The sequence below is a fragment of the Pseudophryne corroboree genome, chromosome 6 (genome assembly GCF_028390025.1).
Source record: "Pseudophryne corroboree isolate aPseCor3 chromosome 6, aPseCor3.hap2, whole genome shotgun sequence".
Taxonomy (NCBI): Eukaryota; Metazoa; Chordata; class Amphibia; order Anura; family Myobatrachidae; genus Pseudophryne; species Pseudophryne corroboree.
The window spans coordinates 835,538,334-835,555,503 of record NC_086449.1 but is presented as its reverse complement, the minus strand read 5'-3'; positions in this window follow the sequence as shown (position 1 = coordinate 835,555,503).

Sequence of the window (17,170 nt, the reverse complement as noted above, 5' to 3'; positions counted from 1 at the left end):
GGGAACATAAACAGAAGTATAACATGAAATACAAAACAAAACTGCAAAACAGGAATGAGCCACAGCCGTGGCTCATAACACAGTCATGACATTGAACCTGGGGATTATGTAATGATACGGAATTTTCTACGCTCAGGTTGCCTTATTGACAGATGGGAAGGACCATATCAAGTCTTATTGACCAGCACAACTGCTTTGAAGGTTGCCGAGAGAGAGACTTGGGTCCATTCGTCTAATTGTAAAAAGGTCACTGACCCAGAGAGGTCCCGTGATAAAGAACAGACGGTAGAGGTTGTATCACTAGAGTGTCTGTTCAGGGAGGATTGAGACGACACCTGAGCGCTGAGAATAACAAGACTGGAAGCTTGTCGAGCCAGATTTCTTTTCCCCATTTGTTATTTTCTCCAGTTCCCACCTCCCTCCTATTTCCTTTCCCCCTTCTTATTTTTCTCCTTTTACTCCTCTAAGATGGACTTGCCCCAAGAGACTGTGATCCGGATTTTCCTGTTGACCATGATGTTGACCAGAGCAGTCTGTTTCGGTGAGAGTACCATGGAGGTCGAGAAAGGATCGGGAATGGGTTCTGATGACCAGGATGCAGGCGTAGATTTCCAAGAACAACATAATCTCCGAGTAAAGGCGAGTATCAGAAAACGATCCGGTAGCATTGATAATAGAAGGAATTGTGAAGGATTGTTAGCTGAAGAGAACTGCATCTGTAGGCATTGTGACAATATAGTTGAGGATGGGTGCATAAAGAAATGTCAGTCCAGTTTTAATGTCCACATGGACCGGCATCCATTGAGTGACTATCACTCCTTAGTGGGTAAAGTGTTAAATCAGACAGACTGTTGGGTATGTTCCCAAGTACCTCAAGGCAATAGCAAATCAGGAATAGTACCATTCCCATTAACTGTAGGAGAGGTACTTGAGCTAAGTGGTGGGAGGCCGGTGGACAAGAGGTTTAATATCTCTAGTCCTCCTAGTTTGAAGCTCCACCAATATCATGTGGATAGGTCTTTAGTGTGCTTTAACATTTCCAATCCCCGAAAGCCGGGAAATTGGGAAGTGTCATGGAGTAATCAAACCATGACCTTTTCATACAGACCCGACAGAATGCCCATAGACACAGAACTTATACGCCAGATAGCCGACCATAGGAAATTTTTCCGGTATAGGTACACCTTAGGAAGTAGGACCATGCGAGTTGGAGAAGTATCACCAGGATACTGTACACAGATCGTACAAACTGATACGTGTACTAAACAGATGGGAGAATTAGGGTTAGGAGATTTTACATGGAAAATTTGTAATATGGTAATGTCATACTCCATCCCATATGTCCTCCCCGATGATGCATATTTCATATGCGGGAGGAAGGCGTATAAGTGGCTTGCCCCAAACTCAGAGGGATTGTGCTATATTGGAAAAGTACTGCCTGAGGTAATGACTGTAATCCATAACAAAATGAAAGATATTCACCGCAGTGCCCAAGCTCCTTATACTCACACTCATTACGAGCACATCGTTAAACGGCACCTGATAGAGAGAACAGAGCATCCGGCCTCTGACCTGATCCATGAATCCACCGGGATTCAATTCCTAATCGCGTTAGATATCACTCGTACCGCCAGAGGAGTGATAAATTATAAATATATATCTGCGCTTGCAAATTTATTAGACAATATCACCGAAATGTATGACGACACATTCAGGTACACTGGGAAAGAGTTACAAGCCTACAAAACAGAACTGGTTCAGCATAGGATGATTCTCAATTACCTCACAGCTGTGACAGGCGGGTATTGTGTTACCCTGGCAACTCAATATGGAATTAAGTGCTGCACGTACATTACAAACAGCACGGAGGACCCAGCCGAGGTCATAGACCAAAAGATGGATGACATTTTACAATTAAAGTGGGAGTTTCGAAGGAAACACAATCTCACACTCGCTACTGTGGGTAATGAGCTGACCAGTTGGGTGTAATGGTTGAACCCACGAAATTGGTTCTCGGGCTTAGGAGAATGGGCCCAAGGTATTATTATGGATGTAGGGAAATTTCTTTTGTGTATTCTGGGAGTTGTCATATTGGTTGGCCTGATATTTAGATGCGTTCGGGTTTTAGCGAAGCGTAAAAGTAATACCAGGGTGATGAGTCTAAGGAGCGAGGACACTGTACTAACAACGACTAATTTGATGTATGACCCAACGATAGAGACAATGTTGTGATGAAAATGTGATTCCACGGTCCGTTTCTTTCACCCGTTTCTCCTTTGTTTTCCTCCAAGGTACAAAGACATCCGCTTGGAAGAAGAATTTGACAACCTCTTTTATACAGACCATTGATGGACAATGCCATAGACCCCCATTTTCCCTAGTGACTTTAACTTTCACGATAGCCCAATACTTTAAAGATTGTAAGTCTATGGACATTGAGAAAGCTTTTTGCTCACCGTTTATCGCAAAAGCATCAGGAGACTACAGTCAACATGTACATCGAGACAAGACACAAGACAAGACCTCAATCGGCAAATGTATATTAAACTCACATAGTTTATGACTGCATTTACCATAATTGCTTCTTATCTTCATTTCTACAACCTTCAGGTAATTACACACATAGTCGATAGGGAATATAGGCACAGATATCAGCACTCACATATCCCCCCAATCATGTATCATCAACTAAAATGTGCTCCCCCATTTTCTTACAACAAAAAGCCGAAAAGAGCTCGGTAAAGTTTGACAGCCCATCCACAGACCCGTAATACGGGATAAGAAGGAATTCAAATGTATACTTCGCAATACCTCGAAGCTTGATCTAAAACACGTACGGCACGATGATACATGACCCCTCAAACATGGATTCATACACACATGCTTCTACTATCTCACTAGGTCATACCTTTTTCCCACCTGATCCTCTTCTCCCTTACCTAATCATAGAAATGTATTTACATGTGACATATATTTTTCTTTTTTGAACTGTTTTAGGAAGTGGCAGTTATTGATGACTGCCAAATGGTGGACTGTCAAAGTCGGAAAAATATCATGCTACACGTTGCCATATATCCACCCCATGCGCGTGCCTGCTGCACGTGCACATTCTCTCCCATGCGTGCGGATACTCGCAGCCGCGTGATGGCGCCTCGGCCATGCGCTCGAGCGCGTGGTATGTGCATTTACGGTAGAGTTTGTGTGCATCTAGCGGGCGACTCAATTGTTAAATAATAAAACCAAATAGTATGTTTTATAGATAATGTTCCCCTTAATAATGACTGTAAGTTTGTTTAATGTAAATGATCGCTGGACAGAGGAATTCCTCTTTGTATGGTACGAAGAGTCAGACAGGGTTTGAACAGCTGTGTCTGGTACCTAACTAAAGAACATTTGATTAGAAACAATCCGGTGCTGGTTAGGTAAAGATTAATCGCTCCTGCGTATAGTTATGGCCGTTAGTATTTTCTGGACATTAACTATATTTGCGATTCATTATCCATGCGGCGGGAATCTTCAGATTCCCTCCCACCTGAGCAGTTTGATATAGTCGCAGCCCACCTGTTCAAACTAACCTATGACCTTTTGTTATGATGCGAGGAGACATTCCTGTGTCCAATGAACAATGAGATTATAGGTCCCTTTGTAGTATACTGTACTCAGTGTATATAAGATCAGCCAGCCTGGGCAGCTCTCTCACTCTCCACAAACGGTTTTCATCTTGACTGACTCGGAGCTGGTACCAGAAAGCTGCGCAGCGATCATTCCCAGTGTGTGTAAGTAATTCTCTGCAAACCAACTTATTCTCTGTTTGTATTGGCCATTCCCTCTCACTCTGTTATAGTATAAGTTTGTGACGTTATTGTATATTTCTGTCTAGATATTCTGTTAGAATTATATGTTAGTTTGTAGTGTATGACTTGTAAACTGTTTCCCCTTTTCAATATAACTAAAAGCTTGTTAGTAAAGGTGTTGGAACCTTAGCAAGGTATCGTGTGTTCATTACATTGCAGAGGGTAATAGGAGCGTCTCGATCGCTCAAAACAGCTTTAGTATTAACAAGGTTAAGCAGCGTTATATCGCTACAGTATTTCAGTACAAGGTTTACAGCATAAGAGTATCATTTCTGTGTGTTACATTCAAGGTTTACTGATTGTCATCCTGTGAGCATCTGCGCCGCTCGTGATCTCCTCGTGGTCTCGAGCGTCCGCTACGCTGGTAGCGTAGCATTACGGTAGTCAACCGCCTATAGCGTGCCTGACACCACGCATTAAGCTGTGAACGAGCGTGTCGCATGTGCGTCTCGATCACGGCCGAGCGTATGCTACGCTAAGTGCGTACCTTTACGGTACCTCATATGCCAATTGCGTACTGTGTCTCTTACCCATTATTGTGAAGGTTATAAGATAAATAGTTAGGTTTATCAGTGGTGTCATTGTATCAGATGTGATATCATATGTGGTGTCATTGTATCAGCTGTGATATCATATGTGCTGTCATTGTATCAGCTGTGATATCATATGTGGTGTCATTGTATCAGCTGTGATATCATATGTGGTGTCATTGTATCAGCTGTGATATCATACGTGGTGTCATTGTATCAGCTGTGATATCATATGTGGTGTCATTGTATCAGCTGTGGTATCATATGTGGTGTCATTTTATCAGCTGTGATATCATATGTGGTGTCATTGTATCAGCTGTGATATCAGATGTGGTGTCATTGTATCAGCTGTGATATTATATGTGGTGTCATTGTATCAGATGTGATATCAGATGTGGTGTCATTGTATCATCTGTGATATCATATGTGGTGTCATTGTATCAGCTGTGATATCAGATGTGGTGTCATTGTATCATCTGTGATATCATATGTGGTGTCATTGTATCATATGTGGTGTCATTGTATCAGATGTGGTGTCATTGTATCAGCTGTGATATCAGATGTGGTGTCATTGTATCAGCTGTGATATTATATGTGGTGTCATTGTATCAGATGTGATATCAGATGTGGTGTCATTGTATCATCTGTGATATCATATGTGGTGTCATTGTATCAGCTGTGATATCAGATGTGGTGTCATTGTCTCATCTGTGATATCATATGTGGTGTCATTGTATCATATGTGGTGTTATTGTATCAGCTGTGATATCATATGCGGTGTCATTGTATCAGCTGTGATATCAGATGTGGTGTCATTGTATCAGCTGTGAAATCATATGTGGTGGCATTGTATCAGATGTGGTGTCATTGTATCATCTGTGATATCATATGTGGTGTCATTGTATCATCTGTGATATCATATGTGGTGTCATTGTATCATCTGTAATATCATATGTGGTGTCATTGTATCATCTGTGATATCATATGTGGTGTCATTGTATCATCTGTGATATCATATGTGGTGTCATTGTATCATCTGTGATATCATATGTGGTGTCATTGTATCATCTGTGATATCATATGTGGTGTCATTGTATCATCTGTGATATCATATGTGGTGTCATTGTATCATCTGTGATATCATATGTGGTGCCATTATATCAGATGTGATATCAGATGTGGTGTCATTGTTTCAGCTGTGATATCATATGTGGTGTCATTGTATCAGCTGTGATATCAGATGTGGTGTCATTGTATCAGATGTGGTGTCATTGTATCAGCTGTGATATAAGATGCGGTGTCATTGTATCAGCTGTGATATCAGATGTGGTGTCATTGTATCAGATGTGATATCATATGTGGTGTCATTGTATCAGCTGTGATATCATATATGGTGTCATTGTATCAGCTGTGATATCATATATGGTGTCATTGTATCAGCTGTGATATCAGTTGTGGTGTCATTGTATCCAGTAGCGAATCTTGCCACGGGCAAGCAGGACTTTTGCTCGGGGCGACGCCTTCCGGAGGGCGCAGGGCGCCGCACCAGGGCAAGATCCGCTGCTACTGTGTGCCCTCCTGCTGCCGCTGGCCGCTGCCCCCCCCGCTGCCGCTGGGAAGGGAAACTAGACGCGTAGTTTCCCTTCGTGGAGAGGTCCTTTACTGTGCGGGGCGCGATTACGTCATCGCGCACCGCACAGCAAAGGTCCTCTCCATGAAGGGAACTAGACGCAACGCAGGGCGCCATCCGCAGGGCGCCGCACCAGGGCAAGATCCGCTGCTACTGTGTGCCCCCCTGCTGCCGCTGGCCGCTGCCCCCCCGCTGCCGCTGGGAAGGGAAACTAGACGCATACGCGTCTAGTTTCCCTTCATGGAGAGGTCCTTTACTGTTCGGGGCGCGATGACGTCATCGCGCACCGTACATCATTTCAGTCTGTACAGGATGCGTAAATGACCACGCCCCCTGTACAAAGCCACGCCCCCTAATGCCGCCCGGGCGCCAGAAGCCCCGGAACCGGCCCTGATTGTATCATCTGTGATATCAGATGTGGTGTCATTGTATAGCTGTGATATCATATGTGGTGTCATTGTGTCAGCTGTGATATCAGATGTGGTGTCATTGTATCAGATGTGATATCATATGTGGTATCATTGTATCAGATGTGGTGTCATTGTATCAGATGTGATATCATATGTGGTATCATTGTATCAGATGTGGTGTCATTGTATCAGCTGTGGTATCAGATGTGGTGTCATTGTATCAGCTGTGATATCAGATGTGGTGTCATTGTATCAGCTGTGATATCAGTTGTGGTGTCATTGTATCAGGGTGGTAAATATACACACAACTGACCTGACTGAACACACTGCCGGCCCATTTGCAGGTATGTAATATTCTCTACGGTGGGTAAGCTGGCGAGCCCCATGATTTCAAAAAAGAAGATAATGAACCCGCCGCTTATAGACAGCAACTCCACATACAGCCGCTGCTCAATAGGGAGAACACAATACCCCAATACTGGTACAAAAACATACGTACAGATGTAGCAGCGCTGTCGGAAGAGTTATCTTTTTAATACTCTCAAATAAAAAAAAACAACACATAAATAACAATATAAGTTGATAACACATCAACCGACATGATCACATATAAATAAAAATCAAGAAATCACAATTAATGCTTTAAAAAGATTTAAAAAAAGTTCATATACCTAGTGGATATAGTAATTCATATCTCTACTTTCATATTCAGATTGCAGGGTTCTCAATGCTGCAGTCTGTATAGTTTATATGTCTTAGTCAGTTTTCTACTCCTATCAGTCCTTTGTGAGGAAGGCAATGCAGACAGAGAGGGAGAGAATGTCCGTGTTCCTTGCCAGGAAAAAAAGGTATATGGATAATTGTCTCCAAAATCTTCCACTCACATGTGGGGTTAGCTGCGGCGTCTCCCGGCTCCTGGTGCTTCACCTTTTTGCGGTAGCCTTATCCGGAGAATTTACCATCAGGTCTACATTCTGCACAGCTTATGAAGAAACCGCTGAGTGTATCTGAAGGCGGAGAAACGCGTTAGTACTCTGTTCCTATCCACCTCACCAGCTGACCACCGCATGCTCTCCCCTTTCTGACTGCATTGCCTTCCTCACACAGGACTGATAGGAGTAGAAGACTGACGAAGACATAGAAACTATACAGTCCCGCCACCGCCGGATCCAGCATGCAGCATCGATCCAGCATGCTGCGGTTGGGCTGGATGACAGGACATCAGGTGTTTAATGTGAACACATACATTTCAATGTATGACTGTGCTCTATTGAAATCCCATGTGTCACTGGCCAGATCCGTGTGCAGCGGCATCCCGCAGAACAGCCGCTATGTGTGGCCCTAGGCTAACATGAACTTACTGCAGGGAAACTGCCTCCACGCTGACGTTTCAGGCCCTACAAGCGGAGAGCGGCTTGTGCGATTTTTGGTCTTACTCCTCTGTGCATCCTATGACGTTATAGGGACGCTCTGCGCTGTAGAATAACCTTTATCTTAAGCAAACAGACAAAACAAGACATGAAACGAAAGGCGACAAATGTCTGAAGGAGGAATCGCAGTCTCCCAGGTCTCCGCTGTGTAGATGGGCGAGTGGGCTAACCACTTTCTCCTACGTACTGTGTTACCGCAGAGGCCGTCTCCAATCTATTCCGCTTAATTAGCAGCACTGATTACTGCTACACAGAGACTTCCAGGCTTCTGTCCAAACACAGATATTTCATTGGAAAGTTGAGCAAAGTTTAATTGTTTTTGTGTCCTCTCTGATCCGTCCGCGCTCCTGAGATCAGCCGCTGACGCTGCGCATTCCGCAAATGAAACTTTTATTACCGTGTAATTGCAGGTCTCGCTCGGAGATTAGGCCGAGTCACCGTACAGGGGAATACAGATGGCAGCCTCCAATCCTCTGAGGTGTAACAGTATAATTATATATAAGGGAGAAGTCCTATTAATGGGGAGAATGTTATTCTATTGCAATAAATCACCTTCTAGAAGCTCTGCTTTGTATTTCTATTATCTTTACAGAGCTATGAATTATTATATCACTTCAATCACTGGAAAATGTATAGAAAGCCCAGATGTCCCCTATGTCTCTATGTCCCTGATTGCGGCACTAAAAGTGTATACATACAGGCAATAATACAAGCGATATCACTGATTATCACCCTTCTGAGCGATATCGTATGAAATATCACTTAATGTGTACGCGCTATGGGCCTAATTCAGACCTGATCGTAGATGTGCTGCTCTACGCACTGGCGTTTCTATAATGGGTGCAGTGTGTGCGGTGCACACGGCCCCTCCGTCCAGAGGTGACCCACACCGCACACACTGCACCCATTTCTTCTATACTTACCTTTCCGGCGTCCATCGGCGACTGTGTGTGGGCACCCCACTCTCCTGTAGCCGTCACCGCCGCTGCTAGCGCACTGAGCGCTAGAAACTTTGGCACAGTGCCAGAGTCTACAGCGCATGCGCAGGACTCCAGAAAAATGGTGCGGCAGCCATTTTTCAGAGTCCTGTGCATGCGCTGTAGACTGGCACTGTGCCATATTCTCTAGTGCTCAGTGCGCTAGCAGCGGCGCTGACGGCTACAGGAGAGGAGGGGGCCCACACACGGAGTCTGCACACTGGTCCGCTCCTCTCTAGAGACGCCTCTGCTCCTGTCATTTGCTCCTGAATTAGGCTCCATATGGTTTGTCTGGGAGCTCTCTGAGAGTGGAGTGAAAACACTGGTGACAATGCTCGTGGAGCGTATCCTCTAGTGTGTATGTGGATTAAGGATATTTTTTATGATAATTTGTCGCTGCAAAAAATTAAATAAATACATATATAACCATAATTCATTCAAAATAAATCTTTCTGGTATATCTCAGCAACAGCTTACATTTGGGATTTCTCTTCCACTTGCTTAAAAAAAAGTATAAAAATGAAATATAAACGTCTTAAACTGGGTACACACCTGTGCAATCCCCGGCTGATTGGGTAAAACGCTCCTGCGTCGGTGCAGAGTACACACCTGTGCAATCCCCGGCTGATTGGGTAAAACGCTCCTGCGTCGGTACAGAGTACACACCTGTACAATCCCCGGCTGATTGGGTAAAACGCTCCTGCGTCGGTGCAGAGTACACACCTGTGCAATCCCCGGCTGATTGGGTAAAACGCTCCTGCGTCGGTGCAGGGTACACACCTGTGCAATCCCCGGCTGATTGGGTAAAACGCTCCTGCGTCGGTACAGAGTACACACCTGTGCAATCACCGGCTGATTGGGTAAAACGCTCCTACGTCGGTGCAGAGTACACACCTGTGCAATCCCCGGCTGATTGGGTAAAACGCTCCTGCGTCGGTGCAGAGTACACACCTGTGCAATCCCCGGCTGATCGGGTAAAACGCTCCTACGTCGGTGCAGAGTACACACCTGTGCAATCCCCGGCTGATTGGGTAAAACGCTCCTGCGTCGGTGCAGAGTACACACCTGTGCAATCCCCGGCTGATTGGGTAAAACGCTCCTACGTCGGTGCAGAGTACACACCTGTGCAATCCCCGGCTGATTGGGTAAAACGCTCCTGCGTCGGTACAGAGTACACACCTGTGCAATCCCCGGCTGATTGGGTAAAACGCTCCTGCGTCGGTGCAGAGTACACACCTGTGCAATCCCCGGCTGATTGGGTAAAACGCTCCTACGTCGGTGCAGAGTACACACCTGTGCAATCCCCGGCTGATTGGGTAAAACGCTCCTGCGTCGGTACAGAGTACACACCTGTGCAATCCCCGGCTGATTGGGTAAAACGCTCCTACGTCGGTGCAGAGTACACACCTGTGCAATCCCCGGCTGATTGGGTAAAACGCTCCTGCGTCGGTACAGAGTACACACCTGTGCAATCCCCGGCTGATTGGGTAAAACGCTCCTGCGTCGGTACAGAGTACACACCTGTGCAATCCCCGGCTGATTGGGTAAAACGCTCCTGCGTCGGTGCAGAGTACACACCTGTGCAATCCCCGGCTGATTGGGTAAAACGCTCTTGCGTCGGTACAGAGTACACACCTGTGCAATCCCCGGCTGATTGGGTAAAACGCTCCTGCGTCGGTGCAGAGTACACACCTGTGCAATCCCCGGCTGATTGGGTAAAACGCTCCTGTGTCGGTACAGAGTACACACCTGTGCAATCCCCGGCTGATTGGGTAAAACGCTCCTGCGTCGGTGCAGAGTACACACCTGTGCAATCCCCGGCTGATTGGGTAAAACGCTCCTGCGTCGGTGCAGAGTACACACCTGTGCAATCCCCGGCTGATTGGGTAAAACGCTCCTGCGTCGGTACAGAGTACACACCTGTGCAATCCCCGGCTGATTGGGTAAAACGCTCCTGCGTCGGTACAGAGTACACACCTGTGCAATCCCCGGCTGATTGGGTAAAACGCTCCTGCGTCGGTGCAGAGTACACACCTGTGCAATCCCCGGCTGATTGGGTAAAACGCTCCTGCGTCGGTACAGAGTACACACCTGTGCAATCCCCGGCTGATCGGGTAAAACGCTCCTGCGTCGGTGCAGAGTACACACCTGTGCAATCCCCGGCTGATCGGGTAAAACGCTCCTGCGTCGGTGCAGAGTACACACCTGTGCAATCCCCGGCTGATCGGGTAAAACGCTCCTGCGTCGGTGCAGAGTACACACCTGTGCAATCCCCGGCTGATCGGGTAAAACGCTCTTGCGTCGGTACAGAGTACACACCTGTGCAATCCCCGGCTGATCGGGTAAAACGCTCCTGCGTCGGTGCAGAGTACACACCTGTGCAATCCCCGGCTGATCGGGTAAAACGCTCCTGCGTCGGTGCAGAGTACACACCTGTGCAATCCCCGGCTGATCGGGTAAAACGCTCCTGCGTCGGTACAGAGTACACACCTGTGCAATCCCCGGCTGATTGGGTAAAACGCTCCTGTGTCGGTGCAGAGTACACACCTGTGCAATCCCCGGCTGATTGGGTAAAACGCTCCTGCGTCGGTGCAGAGTACACACCTGTGCAATCCCCGGCTGATTGGGTAAAACGCTCCTGCGTCGGTACAGAGTACACACCTGTGCAATCCCCGGCTGATTGGGTAAAACGCTCCTGTGTCGGTGCAGAGTACACACCTGTGCAATCCCCGGCTGATTGGGTAAAACGCTCCTGCGTCGGTGCAGAGTACACACCTGTGCAATCCCCGGCTGATTGGGTAAAACGCTCCTGCGTCGGTACAGAGTACACACCTGTGCAATCCCCGGCTGATTGGGTAAAACGCTCCTGCGTCGGTGCAGAGTACACACCTGTGCAATCCCCGGCTGATTGGGTAAAACGCTCCTGCGTCGGTGCAGAGTACACACCTGTGCAATCCCCGGCTGATCGGGTAAAACGCTCCTGCGTCGGTGCAGAGTACACACCTGTGCAATCCCCGGCTGATTGGGTAAAACACTCCTGCGTCGGTGCAGAGTACACACCTGTGCAATCACCGGCTGATTGGGTAAAACGCTCCTGCGTCGGTACAGAGTACACACCTGTGCAATCCCCGGCTGATTGGGTAAAACGCTCCTGCGTCGGTACAGAGTACACACCTGTGCAATCCCCGGCTGATCGGGTAAAACGCTCCTGCGTCGGTGCAGAGTACACACCTGTGCAATCCCCGGCTGATTGGGTAAAACGCTCCTGCGTCGGTACAGAGTACACACCTGTGCAATCCCCGGCTGATTGGGTAAAACGCTCCTGCGTCGGTGCAGAGTACACACCTGTGCAATCCCCGGCTGATTGGGTAAAACGCTCCTGCGTCGGTACAGAGTACACACCTGTACAATCCCCGGCTGATTGGGTAAAACGCTCCTGCGTCGGTGCAGAGTACACACCTGTGCAATCCCCGGCTGATTGGGTAAAACGCTCCTGCGTCGGTGCAGAGTACACACCTGTGCAATCCCCGGCTGATTGGGTAAAACGCTCCTGCGTCGGTGCAGAGTACACACCTGTGCAATCCCCGGCTGATTGGGTAAAACGCTCCTGCGTCGGTGCAGAGTACACACCTGTGCAATCCCCGGCTGATTGGGTAAAACGCTCCTGCGTCGGTGCAGGGTACACACCTGTGCAATCCCCGGCTGATCGGGTAAAACGCTCCTGCGTCGGTACAGAGTACACACCTGTGCAATCACCGGCTGATTGGGTAAAACGCTCCTACGTCGGTGCAGAGTACACACCTGTGCAATCCCCGGCTGATCGGGTAAAACGCTCCTACGTCGGTGCAGAGTACACACCTGTGCAATCCCCGGCTGATTGGGTAAAACGCTCCTGCGTCGGTACAGAGTACACACCTGTGCAATCCCCGGCTGATTGGGTAAAACGCTCCTGCGTCGGTGCAGAGTACACACCTGTGCAATCCCCGGCTGATTGGGTAAAACGCTCCTACGTCGGTGCAGAGTACACATCTGTGCAATCCCCGGCTGATTGGGTAAAACGCTCCTACGTCGGTGCAGAGTACACACCTGTGCAATCCCCGGCTGATTGGGTAAAACGCTCCTACGTCGGTGCAGAGTACACACCTGTGCAATCCCCGGCTGATTGGGTAAAACGCTCCTACGTCGGTGCAGAGTACACACCTGTGCAATCCCCGGCTGATTGGGTAAAACGCTCCTACGTCGGTACAGAGTACACACCTGTGCAATCCCCGGCTGATTGGGTAAAACGCTCCTGCGTCGGTACAGAGTACACACCTGTGCAATCCCCGGCTGATTGGGTAAAACGCTCCTGCGTCGGTACAGAGTACACACCTGTGCAATCCCCGGCTGATCGGGTAAAACGCTCCTACGTCGGTGCAGAGTACACACCTGTGCAATCCCCGGCTGATTGGGTAAAACGCTCCTACGTCGGTGCAGAGTACACATCTGTGCAATCCCCGGCTGATTGGGTAAAACGCTCCTACGTCGGTGCAGAGTACACACCTGTGCAATCCCCGGCTGATTGGGTAAAACGCTCCTACGTCGGTACAGAGTACACACCTGTGCAATCCCCGGCTGATTGGGTAAAACGCTCCTGCGTCGGTACAGAGTACACACCTGTGCAATCCCCGGCTGATTGGGTAAAACGCTCCTGCGTCGGTACAGAGTACACACCTGCGCAATCCCCGGCTGATCGGGTAAAACGCTCCTGCGTCGGTGCAGAGTACACACCTGTGCAATCCCCGGCTGATTGGGTAAAACGCTCCTGCGTCGGTACAGAGTACACACCTGTGCAATCCCCGGCTGATTGGGTAAAACGCTCCTGCGTCGGTACAGAGTACACACCTGCGCAATCCCCGGCTGATTGGGTAAAACGCTCCTGCGTCGGTACAGAGTACACACCTGTGCAATCCCCGGCTGATTGTGTAAAACGCTCCTGCGTCGGTGCAGAGTACACACCTGTGCAATCCCCGGCTGATTGGGTAAAACGCTCCTGCGTCGGTGCAGAGTACACACCTGTGCAATCCCCGGCTGATTGGGTAAAACGCTCCTGCGTCGGTGCAGAGTACACACCTGTGCAATCCCTGGCTGATTGGGTAAAACGCTCCTGCGTCGGTACAGAGTACACACCTGTGCAATCCCTGGCTGATTGGGTAAAACGCTCCTGCGTCGGTGCAGAGTACACACCTATATAATCAACGGCTGTTCACCTGATATCGGGAGAACTGGTCAACAATTGTATAGGTGTGTACCCAGCTTTAGATAAGGGGGTCATTCCGAGTTGATCGCTCGCTGCCGATCTTCGCAGCGCAGCGATCAGCTGAAAAAACGGCAAAACAATGCATGCGTATGCGCCGCAATGCGCACGCGTGTCGTACGGGTACAAAGAGCATCGTTGCTGTGCAATGGTTCTAGCGAAGAAACCATTCGCACAGGCGATCGCAAGGAGATTGACAGGAAGTGGGCGTTTCTGGGTGTCAACTGACCATTTTCTGGGAGTGCTTGGGAAAATGCAGGCGTGTCCGGGCGTTTGCAGGGCGGGTGTCTGACGTCAATTCCGGGACCTCCGTCGCTGGAATCATCGCGCAGGATAAGTAACTACAGGGCTGGTCTTGTTTTGCACTAAATGTTTTTGTACCACTCGGCTGCACAGGCGATCGCACACTTACAAAGCGAAAATACACTCCCCTGTGGGCGGCGACTATGCGTTTGCACGGCTGCTAAAAGTAGCTAGCGAGCGACCAACTCGGAATGAGCGCCTTTGTTTTAATTGTTCTTCATGTTATCCAGATGAGGTATAGTGGCAGAACATGTACCTATGTGACACAGGGACGTGCGGTGAGGAAAATGGCTGCGGAGGCATTGGCCAGTACCAGAGCCAGATTTACACAATTATATATGAGCTATAGAGTTCATGTAAGCACTATACACAGGTGCAGCGGTATATACAGGTGGGCATTATACACAGGTGCAGCAGTATATACATGTGAGCATTAAACACAGTTGCAGCAGTATATACATGTGGTTATTATACACAGATGCAGCGGTATGTACATGTGGGCATTATACACAGGTGCAGCGGTATATACATGTGGGCATTATACACAGGTGCAGTGGTATTTACATGTGGGCATTATACACAGGTGCAGCGGTATATACATGTGGGCATTATACACAGGTGCAGCAGCATATACATGTGGGCATTATACACAGGTGCAGCGGTATATACATGTGGGCATTATACACAGGTGCAGCGGTACATACATGTGGGCATTATTCACAGGTGCAGCGGTATATACATGTGGGCATTATACACAGGTGTAGCGGTATATACATGTGGGCATTATACACAGGTGCATCGGTATATACACGTGGACATTAAACACAGGTGCAGCAGTATATACATGTGGGCATTATACACAGGTGCAGCGGTATATACATGTAGACATTATACACAGGTGCAGCGGTATATACATGTGGGCATTATACACAGGTGTAGCGGTATACACATGTGGGCATTATACACAGGTACAGCGGTATAGACATGTGGGCATTATACACAGGTGCAGCGGTATATACATGTGGGCATTATACACAGGTGCAGCGGTATATACATGTGGGCATTATGCACAGGTGCAGCGGTATATACATGTGGGCATTATACACAGGTGCAGCGGTATATACATGTGGGCATTATACACAGGTGCAGCGGTATATACATGTGGGTATTATACACAGGTGCAGCGGTATATACATGCGGGCATTATACACAGGTGCAGCAGTAGCCCAGAAACACTCCTGTATAAATGCTAGAAGTAGTAACCAGCTCTGTATAAATGTTAATAGATCCAGCTCCTCCTCCTCCTCCGTGTGACTGCGGATTTTTAATTTCTGTGTGACCGCGGCTCCTCCTCTGTGACTGTGACTCCTCCTCCTCCTCTGTGTGACCACTGTATCATTGATCCTCCTCCTTCCCTGTGTGACCGCGGCTCCTCCTCTGTGACTGTGACTCCTCCTCCTCTGTGTGACCACGGCTCCTCCTCTGTGACTGTGACTCCTCCTCCTCTGTGTGACCACTGTATCATTGATCCTCCTCCTTCCCTGTGTGACCGCGGCTCCTCCTCTGTGACTGTGACTCCTCCTCCTCTGTGTGACCACGGCTCCTCCTCTGTGACTGTGACTCCTCCTCCTCCTCTGTGTGACCACTGTATCATTGATCCTCCTCCTTCCCTGTGTGACCGCGGCTCCTCCTCTGTGACTGTGACTCGTCCTCCACTGTGTGACCGCGGCTCCTCCTCTGTGACTGTGACTCCTCCTCCTCTGTGTGACCGCAGCTCCTCCTCTGTGACTGTGACTCCTCCTCCTCCTCTGTGTGACCACTGTATCATTGATCCTCCTCCTTCCCTGTGTGACCGCGGCTCCTCCTCTGTGACTGTGACTCCTCCTCCTCTGTGTGACCGCGGCTCCTCCTCTGTGACTGTGACTCCTCCTCCTCTGTGTGACCGCGGCTCCTCCTCTATGACTGTGACTCCTCCTCCTCTGTGTGACCGCAGCTCCTCCTCTGACTGTGACTCCTCCTCCTCCTCTGTGTGACCACTGTATCATTGATCCTCCTCCTTCCCTGTGTGACCGCGGCTCCTCCTCTGTGACTGTGACTCCTCCTCCTCTGTGTGACCGCGGCTCCTCCTCTGTGACTGTGACTCCTCCTCCTCTGTGTGACCGCAGCTCCTCCTCTGTGACTGTGACTCCTCCTCCTCCTCTGTGTGACCACTGTATCATTGATACTCCTCCTTCCCTGTGTGACCGCGGCTCCTCCTCTGTGACTGTGACTCCTCCTCCTCCTCTGTGTGACCACTGTATCATTGATCCTCCTCCTTCCCTGTGTGACCGCGGCTCCTCCTCTGTGACTGTGACTCCTCCTCCTCTGTGTTGCCGCGGCTCCTCCTCTGTGACTGTGACTCCTCCTCCTCTGTGTGACCGCGGCTCCTCCTCTGTGACTGTGACTCCTCCTCCTCTGTGTGATCACTGTATCATTGATCCTCCTCCTTCCCTGTGTGACCGCGGCTCCTCCTCTGTGACTCCTCCTCCTCTGTGTGACCGCGGCTCCTCCTCTGTGACTGTGACTCCTCCTCCTATGTGTGACCGCGGCTCCTCCTCTGTGACTGTGACTCCTCCTCCTCTGTGTGACCGCAGCTCCTCCTCTGTGACTGTGACTCCTCCTCCTCCTCTGTGTGACCACTGTATCATTGATCCTCCTCCTTCCCTGTGTGACCGCGGCTCCTCCTCTGTGACTGTGACTC